The sequence below is a fragment of the Arvicanthis niloticus genome, chromosome 7 (genome assembly GCF_011762505.2).
Source record: "Arvicanthis niloticus isolate mArvNil1 chromosome 7, mArvNil1.pat.X, whole genome shotgun sequence".
Taxonomy (NCBI): Eukaryota; Metazoa; Chordata; class Mammalia; order Rodentia; family Muridae; genus Arvicanthis; species Arvicanthis niloticus.
Genome location: NC_047664.1, coordinates 73,038,003 through 73,051,714, shown reverse-complemented (window position 1 = coordinate 73,051,714; position 13,712 = coordinate 73,038,003). Strand labels below are relative to the sequence as shown.

General features: G+C 41.1%; 1 protein-coding gene across 1 annotated transcript in view; it reads right to left on the bottom strand.

Moving 5' to 3' along the window:
- The window catches only part of Atp10d (ATPase phospholipid transporting 10D (putative)), an 89,714-nt gene extending 83,849 nt beyond the window's left edge, over window positions 1-5,865 (bottom strand). The window contains exon 1 of the mRNA XM_034509124.2: window positions 5,627-5,865. The gene's annotated coding sequence lies outside the window, so the exon portion shown is untranslated. The remainder of the gene's footprint in view (window positions 1-5,626) is intronic.
- Between the last annotated feature and the right edge of the window lie 7,847 nt (window positions 5,866-13,712).

Genomic DNA, 13,712 nt, shown 5'->3' with positions numbered 1-13,712 from the left:
TTTTTATGCAGCTCATAATTTTCACCCGTGTATATTATTCTTAAAATAACGAGTCACAATATTTCCCTAATATGCCAGAAATAGTATTTTTGTATGAGCAAACAAAACAATATTTAGAGCAAAGGGAAATAATCTGAGGAATGATGAGAGAAAAAAGAATAAATAAGGAAGATGAGTTACTTTTGTACTAAAAAGGAATTCTTAAGGCTCTAAAAAACTACATGCACTTGAAAAATTAGATATCATAACAATGTATGACACCAAATGTGTGTGTGTGTGTGTGTGTATATATATATATATATATATGTATGTATTGTGCATATTATATATTTATTAAATATGAAGCAAATAAGCACATCAACACAAATTTTTAAACATGCCCTTTGAGGCAAATGGCATTCCCGGACATGTACTGAAGAAGACAGGCATCTCTTCATTCATTATGGTGGAACTATAGATAATGGATGAAAAGCCTAAGCCCTAATGATTTAATGATTAAATTTGAAAGTTATCAGCTGATTTTAAGTCTGTCATGGATAACCACTGTTTTTCAATGGCTAAAAATGACTTCAATATGTGGCGTAACGTTATTGAAGACTATTATTCGCCGATTGTTTAAGTTGTCCCAACATGCATATTTCAACTGTCTCTGAGGCCTGTAAGCTAAGCATGACCAGTGTGGCTCGTAACACTGATAACGGACAGATCTAACTGTAAACGATTTGAAAAAGAAGTTGGCAAACTATCGGGCCTTGAGCCTAGGTCATAGTGACAGGGCCACATGCACCGAGAGGCTCAGCATCATTGATAAATATGAAACCTGCTGCAGTGCCTCCTGAAAAAAGAGAAAGAAAGAAAGAAAGAAAGAAAGAAAGAAAGAAAGAAAGAAAGAAAGAAAGAAAGAAAGAAAGGAAGGAAGGAAGGAAGAGAGAGAGAGAGAAAAAGAAATGAGGAGGAAAATCAAACCAGGCAGCAGACCAAGTGTAGTTGCTTCTACTATCACGAGATCAAAACAAAGAGCTGGGCCCTAGGCAGCTGGCACTGCTTTCTACATGAAAGTGATTGGTGATGGCCAGGAATCTACCATGACACCTCTGCTATCACAGTCAAATCTGCCACAGAAAACCAAAGGAACTGAGATACCAGTAGGAGTGCTCCTATCCCTAGTCTACAATAAGTGGGTCAATCTATGGCCACCAGTGACAAGGAAGTCTACAAAAGCAATAGGTTTGATGGTGCAGAGATAGAAGTATCAAAGGCCTTCTCTGATGACTGAACAAAATTATGTGTCCGGCTATGTTTAATTTTACCTCTCCACCTTCTACTGCATGTGCTATATATGTTAATAGGTATCCCAGAGTCTCACCACTTCTGTTGTCCTTATCCCATTACAAAGACTAGAGATGCTGTGATGTTAAAAACTGATGTTCATTCTAAGGTGAGACTCTGAAAAAGAAGAGTTGCATTTACCGAAGAACGGTAGAAGAAAAGTTCAGTCATCTTTGTGCAATTATAAAATAGAGTCTTCAGAATCAACACATTGACCCTGAATCAATACTGATACTGTGATCAGCTATGTTCAAACAGCATCAAATGCATCTACAAGAAAGAACACAGCTCTGCCAACAGATTCACAACTGGCTGCTTGCTTATTACAAACACGAACCTTTCTGAGCCTCGGTTTCCACACCTGTTAAATGAAATACCAAACCCCAAGGTTTTTAAATGATGACTAAAAATCCCACTATGTGTAGCCCACTGTCATTAACTCATTCATTAAAATACTTTTCTCTATGCTTTCGTTATAAGCCAGAAACCAACCAGGCCACAAAAGAGACAAAAATCTCCCCTTACCTTCTCTGGTTCATTTGCCCTAGGTAAATTGTTGCCCTAGGCAACATTGGTGGTAAATAAAAGAACCCTAGAATAGATGAAAATACCCAATTAAAAAAAATTTTTACAAGATTTATTTATTTATATGAGTACACTGTCACTGTCTTCAGACACACCAGAAGAGGGCATTGGATCCCATTACAGATGGTTGTGAGCCACCATGTGGTTGCCGGGAATTGAACTCAAGACCTCTGGAAGAGCAGTCAGTGCTCTTAACTGTTGAGCTATCTCTATAAACCCTCCGCACTCAAATTTTAAAATCAAATTTTAAAACTCAAAAGAGCAATCACACAGTGTGTGAATTTAGGAAAACAAAAAGTCCCATGAAAACATCACTGTATGAGGTCCATGAGGTTTAAAGACAGAAAGGGAGAAGAAAGGCTTCCCAGAAAAGAGCATTTGATGTGAGCCTGGACAGCCTCCTGAGAGGAGGGAGCTATAGGTTTTGAGAAAGCAATGTTATAAAAGGAGAAAGGATGGAAACATCGGACAGTTCCATAAAGCCAGAGTCTCCAGCACAGCTTAGGGAGTGATGGGCCATGAAAATGGTGGTGTTCGTGAGGACCAGACTGAAGGTTTAAGTGCTGAGAGATGAAGAGTTTATGCTTAGCTTGGAAGAAAGGGAAAACATGAAAGACATTTGAGAAGGGTGGGATATGGTACAACAATTTAGATTTTCTCACAAGTCTGAGAGACGCTGGGATGGGACAAAAGGCATAGAACCTCACAGGAAAATGGAGAAAGAAGCTTCAGAATAGTTTTCCAATGGTGTCCTAGGGAAGCGAACACTTCCTAAGGCATCATCTCTCAGGGCACCTCTGGGACAAGAGCAACACACATGTCTGGCACAGCAATACCTTAACTGGCTGTCAGCCACAGTCTCCTTTTCCATGAATGGGCCTCTGAGCTCTGCACTGTCTGCTCACGTGTCCTCTACCTGTTACCATTACTACATCCTTACAATGCCATAGTTCAACCAAGCATCCCTGTCCTCAGTCAATTCATACTGACCACGACCTAATGAGGCTGGCAGAACCATCCGTGTCCAACTGGGCATTGTGACCACCATACTCATGCATAGTCTGGCTCGAGCAAAGCCAGTACGTTTTTATCCATCAGCATCGTGATCTCAGAGCGCCCCCCCCCCAGCCTTTTGAGGTGAATCACTGTGTTTGTCTTTTAACAAGCTATCGAGTTTATACTAAAGACTAAGACAGACGGTCAACCCTATACAGATGATCCTCAGTGAAAAGTAGACGCAGGGGGGCTGGAGAACTCGCTCACTGGTTAAGAGCATTTGCTGCTCTGCGAGAGGATGAGGGCCCAATTCCTAGCACCCATATGGTGGCTCACAACAGTATGTGACTCCATCCACAGGGGATCTGAGGGCCTTTTCTAACACTCACATAGGCATGCAGGTAAAATGCTCATCACCTGAAATAATAAATAAATATGAAGTACACATAAATAGGTAGTTTATAAAGAAAAATAAAAATTGGACTGTCTAAATTTGGGGATGTGTGTAAACACCCCAATAATTTCAAAGAATGTCAGCATGGTTACTAAGTCCCCATGTTTGCACAGAAACTGGGGGGAACAGGTCAAAACAAGTGGGAGTTTCAGGGTGACTATTCAGGGATATGGAAAGCCGGCCTTGGCGGGTAAAATGTAAACAAAAGTTGCAAAATGGTATCTTACTTCTAGAATTAAACAAAAAATTCGGTACAACAAGGAAAGCACTGATGAGAAATAATCCAAGTATCAGTGGTTTTTATTAGATGGAAAGATTCCAGGTAACAACGCCACAGATTCCATTTTGTGGCATCGATGCATACTTCCTGTATTAGTAAATATAGTTTAGTTGTCAGAAAACACACACACACACAATTGCTCTCTTAATAAAAATAATTCGTCTGAGAACGTAGAACACATAGGTTGTATCATCTCAGGCCTCTCTTGCAGAGTTCCCATAAGCTCCCTTCTTATTTATACCACAGGCTGAGTATCATTGATTCTGCGTGGAGCTGGGTGGTGGGTGTGTGGGGACCCAGGAAAGCCACTCCAGGCCTTGCATCCAGCACATCCTTCTCGAGGTAATAAAACTCTCTTTGCTTAAGCACTGATGACCTGTTACGTGTATCCTCATTGGTACGTTTCTCAGGGTCCCCCAATGATGCTGCTGGGGTATTAAAAATAAATAAATAAATAAATAAATAAATATGAGTCTTGGTGGCCTGGTGGGGGGGCATAGATTTCCACTTTAATCAGATGCTGAAGTCAAACACAGAGTGAAGGCTTTAACATGTGAACTTTTAAAAACATTCTTTAAAAATTTATTCTAAAGGTATGGCCATCCAATAGATGAGTTACCAATGTTATAACAGATTTTAGTCCAAATCTAAGCATTTCCCCACCACTCACTGAAAAGAAATATCATCCTTATCAGTTATTTAGTCACCAAGCATGGGAAGTATTCAGTTTTTGTTACAGGAAGGTCAAACATTCCCCACATTCTGTTTCAGATTGCTGAACTCTCCATTCTTCCCCCACACACAGTGGGTGTTAGGTTAAATAAACTGGGGGTTGTTAATTTCTTTTCTTTTCCCTGTTAGCCCTTTCAACAGTGTGGTCTCATTTTGATACCTACAAACAATAGGATATAGGTCTATAAGATACATCTGAATGAGAATAAAAAGCTGTAAGAATCCCTTTTCTTTGGGGGTGGATTGCAGCAGGAGCTTAGGCAGGACCCTGAACTAACTATTCTGCTTTGAAGTCCACCTGCCTCACTTTTGCTCTTAAAACAGCAAGAGGGTTTTGTTGCTGTTGTTGGGTTTGTTTGTTTGTTTGTTTGTTTGTGTGTTTAAGTGCGCTTCATCACAGAAGCTGGCCTAGTGCAATTTAAACGTGGATGTAGTAACACTGGCCAGGCGCCCTTGCCCTCCTTGGAACATCTGACAAGGTGGGTTGGAGTTAAAAGTCTGCTCTGAGCCCATAAGATTGTCTTCTTCCACGTGAACAGCTGCAACAGCTGTCTTGAAAGGAGGCCAGAAGGAATTTTAGTAGTCTTATCCGAAATACCCGAATAAGAGAACTTTAAATATGTTCCTTCTAAAGGCACCTAGTCCCAAACTGACCTTCTGGTTTTCCAGATTGAGGGAATTCATTGACCAGCCCGCATCTTACACTACTGACATGGTGAAACAAAACAAGTTTTATGATGTAAGATGAAGCGTGGCCCAAATAACAACCAAGTCTTCAAAGTTGGAGTATGCAGGAAAGAATGCGGACATCTTTTTATTTATTCAATTATTTTTAGCATTCCTTTCCAAACAGTTCCACAAGTTCCAACACAAACACAAAATTACTTTTCGTCCCCAGGAATCAACCCGGTGGTTTATTCGCTGGAAGAAATTACCAAAGCTTTTCATTACCAGGGAGAGGGGTGCAGACAGTCGCAGCTGCTTTCAACTACTAGATGTCGAAACGGAATGACAAACGTGTGCGTGCCTGTGCGAAGGCACAAGTGTGTGCACAAGCCGTCTGCTACAAAACCCAGCTTTCAAAACGGGTAATGTCCTGTAGAAATCAAATAACTGAAAATGGTGTGAGAGCTTCTCCATCTTCAATGTCCCGCACCAGAAGTGACAGGAAAGAAATCATCAGCCCGAAGCACAGCTGGGCTGAGAGTGAGCAGAGGCAGGGCGGGGGCGGCTAACCGCGTCTCTCTTACCTGTCCCTCCCGGGGCGCTCATCACAGCATGGTTACCTCGGATCCCAAAGTGCCAAAAGAGAACCGAGCCGGGATCCAAAGGGCGGGGAGAGTTACGCTTCCAAGCTAGCCATTTGTCTTTGAAAAGCAGAACAATACCTACTTCCAGCTCCCCAGCTCCGCGTGCGGAGCGCGGGCGCCTGAACCGGGCGGAGCAGGCGACTCTCCGCCCTCCTTCGAATCTCCCCGGCTCCAGGCCGACAGAGCTTCCGTGGAATGCCAATCTCCCGCTGTCCCGCCCCCGTGACGTAAGGGGCGGGGCCTGGCAGCAATGGGGCTCCCCGCTCCAGCTGTAAGACCCTGCAGAAGCCCCGCCCTGCCCAGACGTCCCAGTGACCCAGGGTCTGGCTGTTCCCTCCCTGAAGGACACAGCGGTTTGCAGGCTATCTAGCATGTATTTACTTTCCTGTGATTTTGTGAAACAATGCACTCTTTTAGTTAGACTTGAAACATCTAGTGGTTACGTTTAGGAAAGACGTTCATTCTAAAAATGTAACTTTAAAGTTGTAACTAGCAACTCATAAAAAGGATCGCAGTTCTAATTTGGGCTTCTTTCTCTTTTCTTTCACGCCTTTAGACGGGATACACGGACTTTATCCACAGATCTGCCAGGGTCTGCTTGCTTTAAGCTCACATTTTCTTTTTTTTCCTCTTTTCTATGTTTTTCTTGTTGTCTCTTCAATTGTATTTCTAAAATAAAAATGAATTAATCTGTCTGGTCTCTCAAAACTTTTGCCCGACTACTTCAAGAAGGCAAGTGGGTATGTCAATCATACTCAAGGCCCCAGTCCAAGAAAAGTAGAAGGCCGCACACTGGAGTCGATGCCAAAAGAAAAGTTAAAGTTGGGAGAGTAAGAAAGTGAGAGAGAAAGGAGTGGAGTTGGGGAAGAGTCGAGTAGAGTCAAAACACATTATATGGAATTCTCAAAGAATTAATAAAAATAAAAAAGAAGCCAGGCTACACAGAGAAACCCTGTCTCGAAAAATTAATCAATAATAAAAATAAGTGAATAAATAAAAGGTGACAGAAAAGTCGTTTAAAAATTTTTTTTCAAAATAACCCAAAACAAAAACCCAAAATTCAGCTGTCGGTTATTCAACTGAAACAAACACAAGGCACGGAAATAAACCCGCAGTTCTGCTGTTTTGTGCCTCTGGCTTCAGTCTCTCAAGTGCATCAAGAGTGAGAAGCTAGTTGATCATGCAAGTTCCTCTCAGTGATGTGTTCACCAGGACAGACCAAGGCAGCTGGCTGGGAGGCTTGACAACTATTCCAACCCAAGAGATGCCAAACGAGTTTTTTTACACCCATCCAGGGTGGCTTTGTCAGGCCAGGAAGGAGAGGTCTGGGTGTGGCTTCCTGTGACGCCTCCTTCTGCAGGCAAGGGCACATCTCCTAAGCTTACTCAACTCCTGGCCCCAGTAACACTTTTGCGGGTATATCGCTATCTCTGACATGACGGGTTTAAAAAAAAAAAAAACAAAAACAAAAAAACAACCTCTTGTTAATTAATCGTCTGGTAACATTAAAAATTCGGATTCGCCCCCCTTGCCCTTCCTGCCCTTCCTGCCCTTCCTGCCCCTGGCAGGGATGTAGCCTGGGCAGAGAAGCCTTTTTGGGGAAGGTGCATACCAGGACAGCTCAGGCATACCGCTGGCATTTGCAGACTGTTTGGATTACTTAAATCAGTGGTTCTAACTAGCTACACACCAGAGCTGTTGAGAGAGTTTGATTCCAAGGCCCCACCCAGGATGACTGGAGCTGAATCCCTGGGGAGCTGGGGGGGGAGGGGCGGGGCGGGGTGGACCCTCGCAGTGCTTTCAGTCTGACTTTTTGTTAAAGCTCTACTGGTTTTCTAATTTTCTAATCAAAGACTGAAAATCACCCCAATGATTTGAATTAATTAATGCCTTAGAGGAAAATCCGCATTACATTCGAAAATCCAAAGATGCAGTTGCTGAACAATACAACGAACCCTTGGATATTCTGCACTGGAGAATATGCTACAAAATAGAAGTCAGAGCTGCTCACTCAGGGCAAGAGAGAGGAGTTACAAATGACCACTGTTAATGTGGGGCTTCGGTTGTTTGATAGGTTGTGTTCTGTTTCACAATTTGAGTAAGAAGGGGTTTGATTGGTGTTATTATTTTATTATTTCTTAAATGTCTTTCTAAGTATTTGTACCTTTTCACCTGACGATTTCCATGTTTAAAGAACTATGTAAAATTCTTAATTTGAATTACTTGATATTTAAATGTGTTAACTTATACAGTTATTACTGAAAATGTTCACTTTCTTATGGTTTCAATAGCATGTTCATTTTTCTCATGAAGACTTGAAAAACTAGTGTTCCCAAGTACAGGTGTAAGAAAATTCCATCTTTCCCAGATGGGAAATTATTTAAACTCTAAATACTAACAGCTTGATAATGTACTGTTGGTGGGAAATATATGGCTCGATAGTTTGTTATCTAGGTCTGACTTGATTGGAAATCTTAGTTATGAAAAGCTTTTGAGAAATGAGCCCTGAATACTATCAACAAACGGATCCAGTAAGTGTGGTCATGCTTGTGTGAAGGTGCCTCTACTTTAAAATAATAGCTATCAAGGCACTGGTTCTGTTTTCTCCCATCTCCTTGGACATGCTCAAGAATTGATATAGCAGCAGTAGACTAAGAATTGTCAGAAAACATTTTTAAACCAACTATAAACATGTTTCTTCTCATGGTTAATAAGATGTTTCTTGTCCATGTTAGTGTGAAAAAGAAGTGTTCTCTTATTCATTTTCTTTTCTTTTTTTGATCACTTTAAGATGAACATGTTTTTATTTTCTTCCAAATATTTCACACAAACTAAAGTAGCACAGGGCTGATTTTCCACATTCATGATGAAGCATGTCTTTTTCTCTGTCCTTGTTGAGAGGGCATGACTCATGCACAAATTGAAACAATTCCCCATTCCAAGTCTAAATAACTTTCAGAAGGAAGGAGGAAAGAGCTCTGATTGTAATAAGCCATAAATAAGGCTTATTTATTAAACATGATCTATTATATTTCCTACTTATATTTAATAAACAATCACAGGACTTTTCCCTCTTCATTTTTTAACTTTAGTATTTTCCAAGTGCTCATGGACCACTCTCTGATGTTTTCTACCCAGTTATTAATCTCTACCTATCACTTAATTTAATATGTTTTTGCTGTCATTAATATGTTTTGCCGTGAGGTCATTGTTCATTCAGAGATGAGAAACCCAATACCCAAGATACCACATGAAGCTCAAGAAGAAGGAAGACCAAAGTGTGGGGGCTTCACTCCTTCTTAGAAGGAGTAACAAAATACTCATGGGAGGAAATACAGAGACAAAGTGTGGAGCAGAGACTGAAGGAAAGGCCATCCAGAGACTGCCCCACCTGCAGATTCATCCCATATACAGTCACCAAACCCAGACACTATTGTGGATGCCAAGAAGTGCATGCTGACTCCTGAGAGGCTCTGCCAGAGCCTGACAAATACAGAGGTGGATGCTTGCAGCCATCCATTGGATTGAGCACAGGGTCCCCAATGGAGGAGTTAGCTAAAGGACTAAAGGGGCTGAAGAGGTTTTCAACTCCATAGGAAGAACAACAATATCAACCAACCAGACTCCCCAGAGCTCCCAGGGACTAAACCACCAACCAAAGAGTACACATGGAGGTACCCATGGCTCCAGCCACATATGTAGCAGAAGATGGCTTTGTTGGACATCAGTGGGAGGAGAGGCCCTTGGTCCTGTGAAGGCTCAATGCCCCAGTGTAGGGGAATGCCAGGGCTGGGAGGTGGGAGTTGGTGGGTGGGTGGGTGGGTGGGGGAACACCTTCATAGAAGCAGGGGGAGAGGGGATGAGATAGTGGGTTTGGGAAGGGGAAACTGGGAAAGGAAATAACACTTGATATATGAGGAAAATACCCAATAAAAAAAGTAAAATTTTAAAAAAGACGAGAAACCCAAGGCAGGAGCCTCCTCAAAGTGCCCAAGACAGTGAGCAGCAGCCATTAAATGGTGTCTTTCTCCCTCACATTTTCAATGTGTAAATGTAGAACTATCAGACCCTAGCTGTACCCCTTTGGGGGTATAGCAGAGTATCTCCACCGAGCAGAACCCAAAGAAGGAGAATAGAACCTTTCAGAACTGGATGGAACTCAGTAGTGCCCTTAAAACTATTTTAAGATACAACCTCACCGAAGTCAGAATGCCTAACACCAAGAAATCCGAAAGCAAATGTAGAAGAGATGCAGAGACAAAGGAGCCATGGATCACTGTCAGTGGGGGCACACGTTAGCACAGCCATTGTGGAAATCGGTTTGGAGATTATCCAAAGATTTTAAAATAGAACTACCACATGACCCAGCTATTCTACTTCTGAATATGCCCAGGGAACCCCAGACATGATCACAGAGATTTTCCCCCAGGTTTATTGCTGTGTTGTTCATTATGGCAAAGAATTGGAATCAACATAGTTATCTAGTAGAAGATGAATGGATAATGAAAATTTTAGTGTGTGTGTGTGTGTGTGTGTGTGTGTGTGTGTGTGTGTGTGTGTGAGAGAGAGAGAGAGAGAGACAGACAGACAGACAGACAGACAGACAGAGACAGAGAGAGAAAGAGGAGAGAAAGAGAGTCAGACAGAGAGAAAGAATGAAAGAGAGAGAACTATTCCATTCGAAAGGAAAAATTAAATAAAATTTCAGGAAAATGTATGGACTTTGAGTGTATATTATTTTGTAAGATATCATAAGAAAAATGCATGTTCTTGCTCATATGTTATATCTAGCAATAATATATGCATACATGTAAACAAATGTACACGCAGGTATAACAGCGTGGAGGTAAAAAGGACAAGAAAGGTTAAATATTAGGGAATAAGGAAGAAGTAATGCATGTAAACAACATACGTTATAAGAGACAGCATAAAGATAATTGTTTTTCTAGTTCTATCTCTGTCATGGATTTTTTTTACTTTTGATGGCAGATAAGTGCATAAAATACATTTGACCATGAAAGTATAAAAACAATGCGAATTGCTACCGCTTTCATTCTGAATGGATGTCTTCTATGTATCGGTACAGAAGTTCATTGAGCCATATAGTCTTTGTGTCTGGTTAAGTTTGCTATGTGGCTTCTTTTTATGTGCAACTTTTTAATAATAAAATATAAAAATTAAAAAAAAAATGGTGTTTCAGAATTGTCTTAGTTAGGGTTTCCATTGTTGTGAAGAGACACCATGACCAAGGCAACTCTTATAAAGGACAACATTTAATTGGGGCTGGCTTACAGGTTCTGAGGTTTAGTTCATTATCATCAAGGCAGGAGCATGGCAGCATCCAGGCAGACATGGTGCTGGAGGAGCCAAGAGTTCAACATCTTGATCTGAAGGCAGTCAGGAGAAGACTATATCACACTGGCCATATGTGTGCATATATAGGAGACCATGGGCCAAGCATGTTCAAGTCACCATAAGAATAGAAAGAATTATCCATAATTTTACCTGTCTATGTCTATTGGGTGTGTACTACTCCACCATCACTGCCAATCAGTTTCCTATTTCCTTTTACCTTGGGTTACTTTTAAATTCCTTTGCTACCCATAAGGAAGGAACAAATTTGACTTCATGTCAGCTCACCTTCCACAATGTTCTTTTTTTCTGAAAAAAAAAAAAAAATCTTGTTCTATATTATTGACCCAATGTCTTTCAGGCAGCTGCGTCTTGCTGGGTATCAGTAAAAGATGAAAGAACTGGCAGATAGTTTAACTCCAGAGTAAGCCCACCACTCCTATGTGATCTCTTATGTGGTTAAGAAAAACACTGTCAACAGAACTAGAGTAGAATATGTATCATGGTCGTTTAGAGTAGAAGAAGGATAGATCATCAGTCTCTGACTTTCACAAAGATGATTTGGTCAGAGCAGGTGTAGCTGAGACCAAGAGTTGCACATGTCTCTAGATCGTATGTATCCTCTAACTGAGCAGAAAAGCCAGCCTTTCGGAGGCTTTGCAAAGGTGAAGGCATTTGAAGCAGTTCTACCTTGAGAGCAAGTAGGATCCAGCCTCCATGAAAAGACACATGGCTTTGGGGCAGAGGTGGAATAAGCCTATCTTTGATAGACATGGCTGACTGATGTCAAAAAGTGATGTCTAATAGATGCATCCAAACTGATTCCTTGTCTGTGCTATATGCTTTATACAAATCAGACCTCCGTGCCTACATGCCAGGAGTATCAATAGTTCAGTTCTCAGGGCACTTACATAGAATCTGGGGTATCTGGAATTCATGAAAAGTCACCCCTTAGTGCTGAAAAGGGAAGTCTAGGTCCCACTGCATCAAATACCCCCACAACTGTAAGGAATGTTGTATAGAACTGGGAGGGGGAACCTGGCTCCAAAACTTTATTTTTTATGTATTGGGGATTTCTAGCTTTACTTATAGCTGATGCGGTTTTTCAAAGATCTCTTAGCTGGCTGTGGGAAATCCTGTTTAGCATACACATGGTGCAGATTAGAGCTTTGCATGAAATTTTGAATTGGATTAAAAACCTATTCAAATTAAATTTTTAGTGTCTTAATTAAAAGGATTGTTGTATACAATATATTTTGATCATATTCTTTCTTCTCCCCAACTCTTCTCAGATTCTCTGAACCTCTCTACCTACACAGCTTCATTTTCTCTCTCTCTCTCTCTCTCTCTCTCTCTCTCTCTCTCTCTCTCTCTCTCTCTCAAAAATATACAGCAAAAGCAATAAAATATAAACTACCAAACAAACAAACAAAACCCAAGGAGATACCCAGTGACACTGTATTGAAGAAAATGTACCTTCCCATTTCTAGGAGGTATCAATTGCCAATAGCTTCTTGGAAAGGCAGGACTTTGTATCCACTATCTCGTCTCAGTGCTGGGATTTTGTCCGTTGTTAGCCTGCGCAGGTCTTATACATGCTGCCTCAGCTTAAACACAAAAATCATTCAAGGGAAACAGTAGCCTACAGAACGGGGAAAAGACCAATTTTACATTTGACAAGGGGTTAGTATATACAATATACAGAAAACAGAAGAAAAAAACTGAAGGTGAGGGGAAAAAATAACCCAGTTAAAAATGGTGTTCAGAACTAAACAGAGTTCTCAAAAGATGAAAAACAAATTGGCTAGGAAGTACTTTTTTAAGATGTTCAACATGCTTTCTCGTCAGAAAAATGCAAAACAAACTACTCTGAGATTTCAACATATTCCAGTCAAAGTGGCCAAGATAAATAAAACAAATCACAGTACATGCAGACAAAGGGGAACAAATATTCATTGCTCATGGGAGTACAAACTGGGACAGTTTGGAACACTATGGAAATCAGTGTGGCAGGTTTTTTGGGAAACTGGTAATAATAGTTCTACCTCAAGATCCAGCCAAACCATTCTTGGTTATATACCCAAAGCTGGCATGGGGAATAACAACTTCAGTTAAAGGCCCTTTCAAAAGCCACATGGAAACCCTACTGCTGTAGAATCGACCTAAAAGATATACATATATGATAGGAATTTAAATGGAGTTTTTATATGGTGGGGGAGAGCGAGCCTCAGCTAGACTTCTCATGTCACTAAGTAAAGCCTCAGTTCTAGGAATGGGTTCCATCTTTTGAGTCATTGGTCAAAGTGATCCCAACCATCACAGTCTACAGCCAAGTCTACCGGTTGCCCTCCACAAACAGTAAGCCCCTACTGATGAAGATACCACTTTCTTCAGTCATTGAATTTGAAAAAAAAAAAAAAAAATTGAGCTGGTACCCGACTAGAAGCTTCATTTCTACCACGAATGTCCATGGTTTCCGAAAGGTACTTTGCACACTACTGAAGGAAAAAAACGTAATCATCAGTGTCACCCAGATACAATCCTACAACCTGGCTGCAAGATATACTGACATAATAGTGGCCCAAACCTTATGGGAGTGATCAACCACTCTTTGATTGGACCCAAGGCTCACTCTATGAGATAGAACCCATACGTTATGCTGCTAAAATCGCCA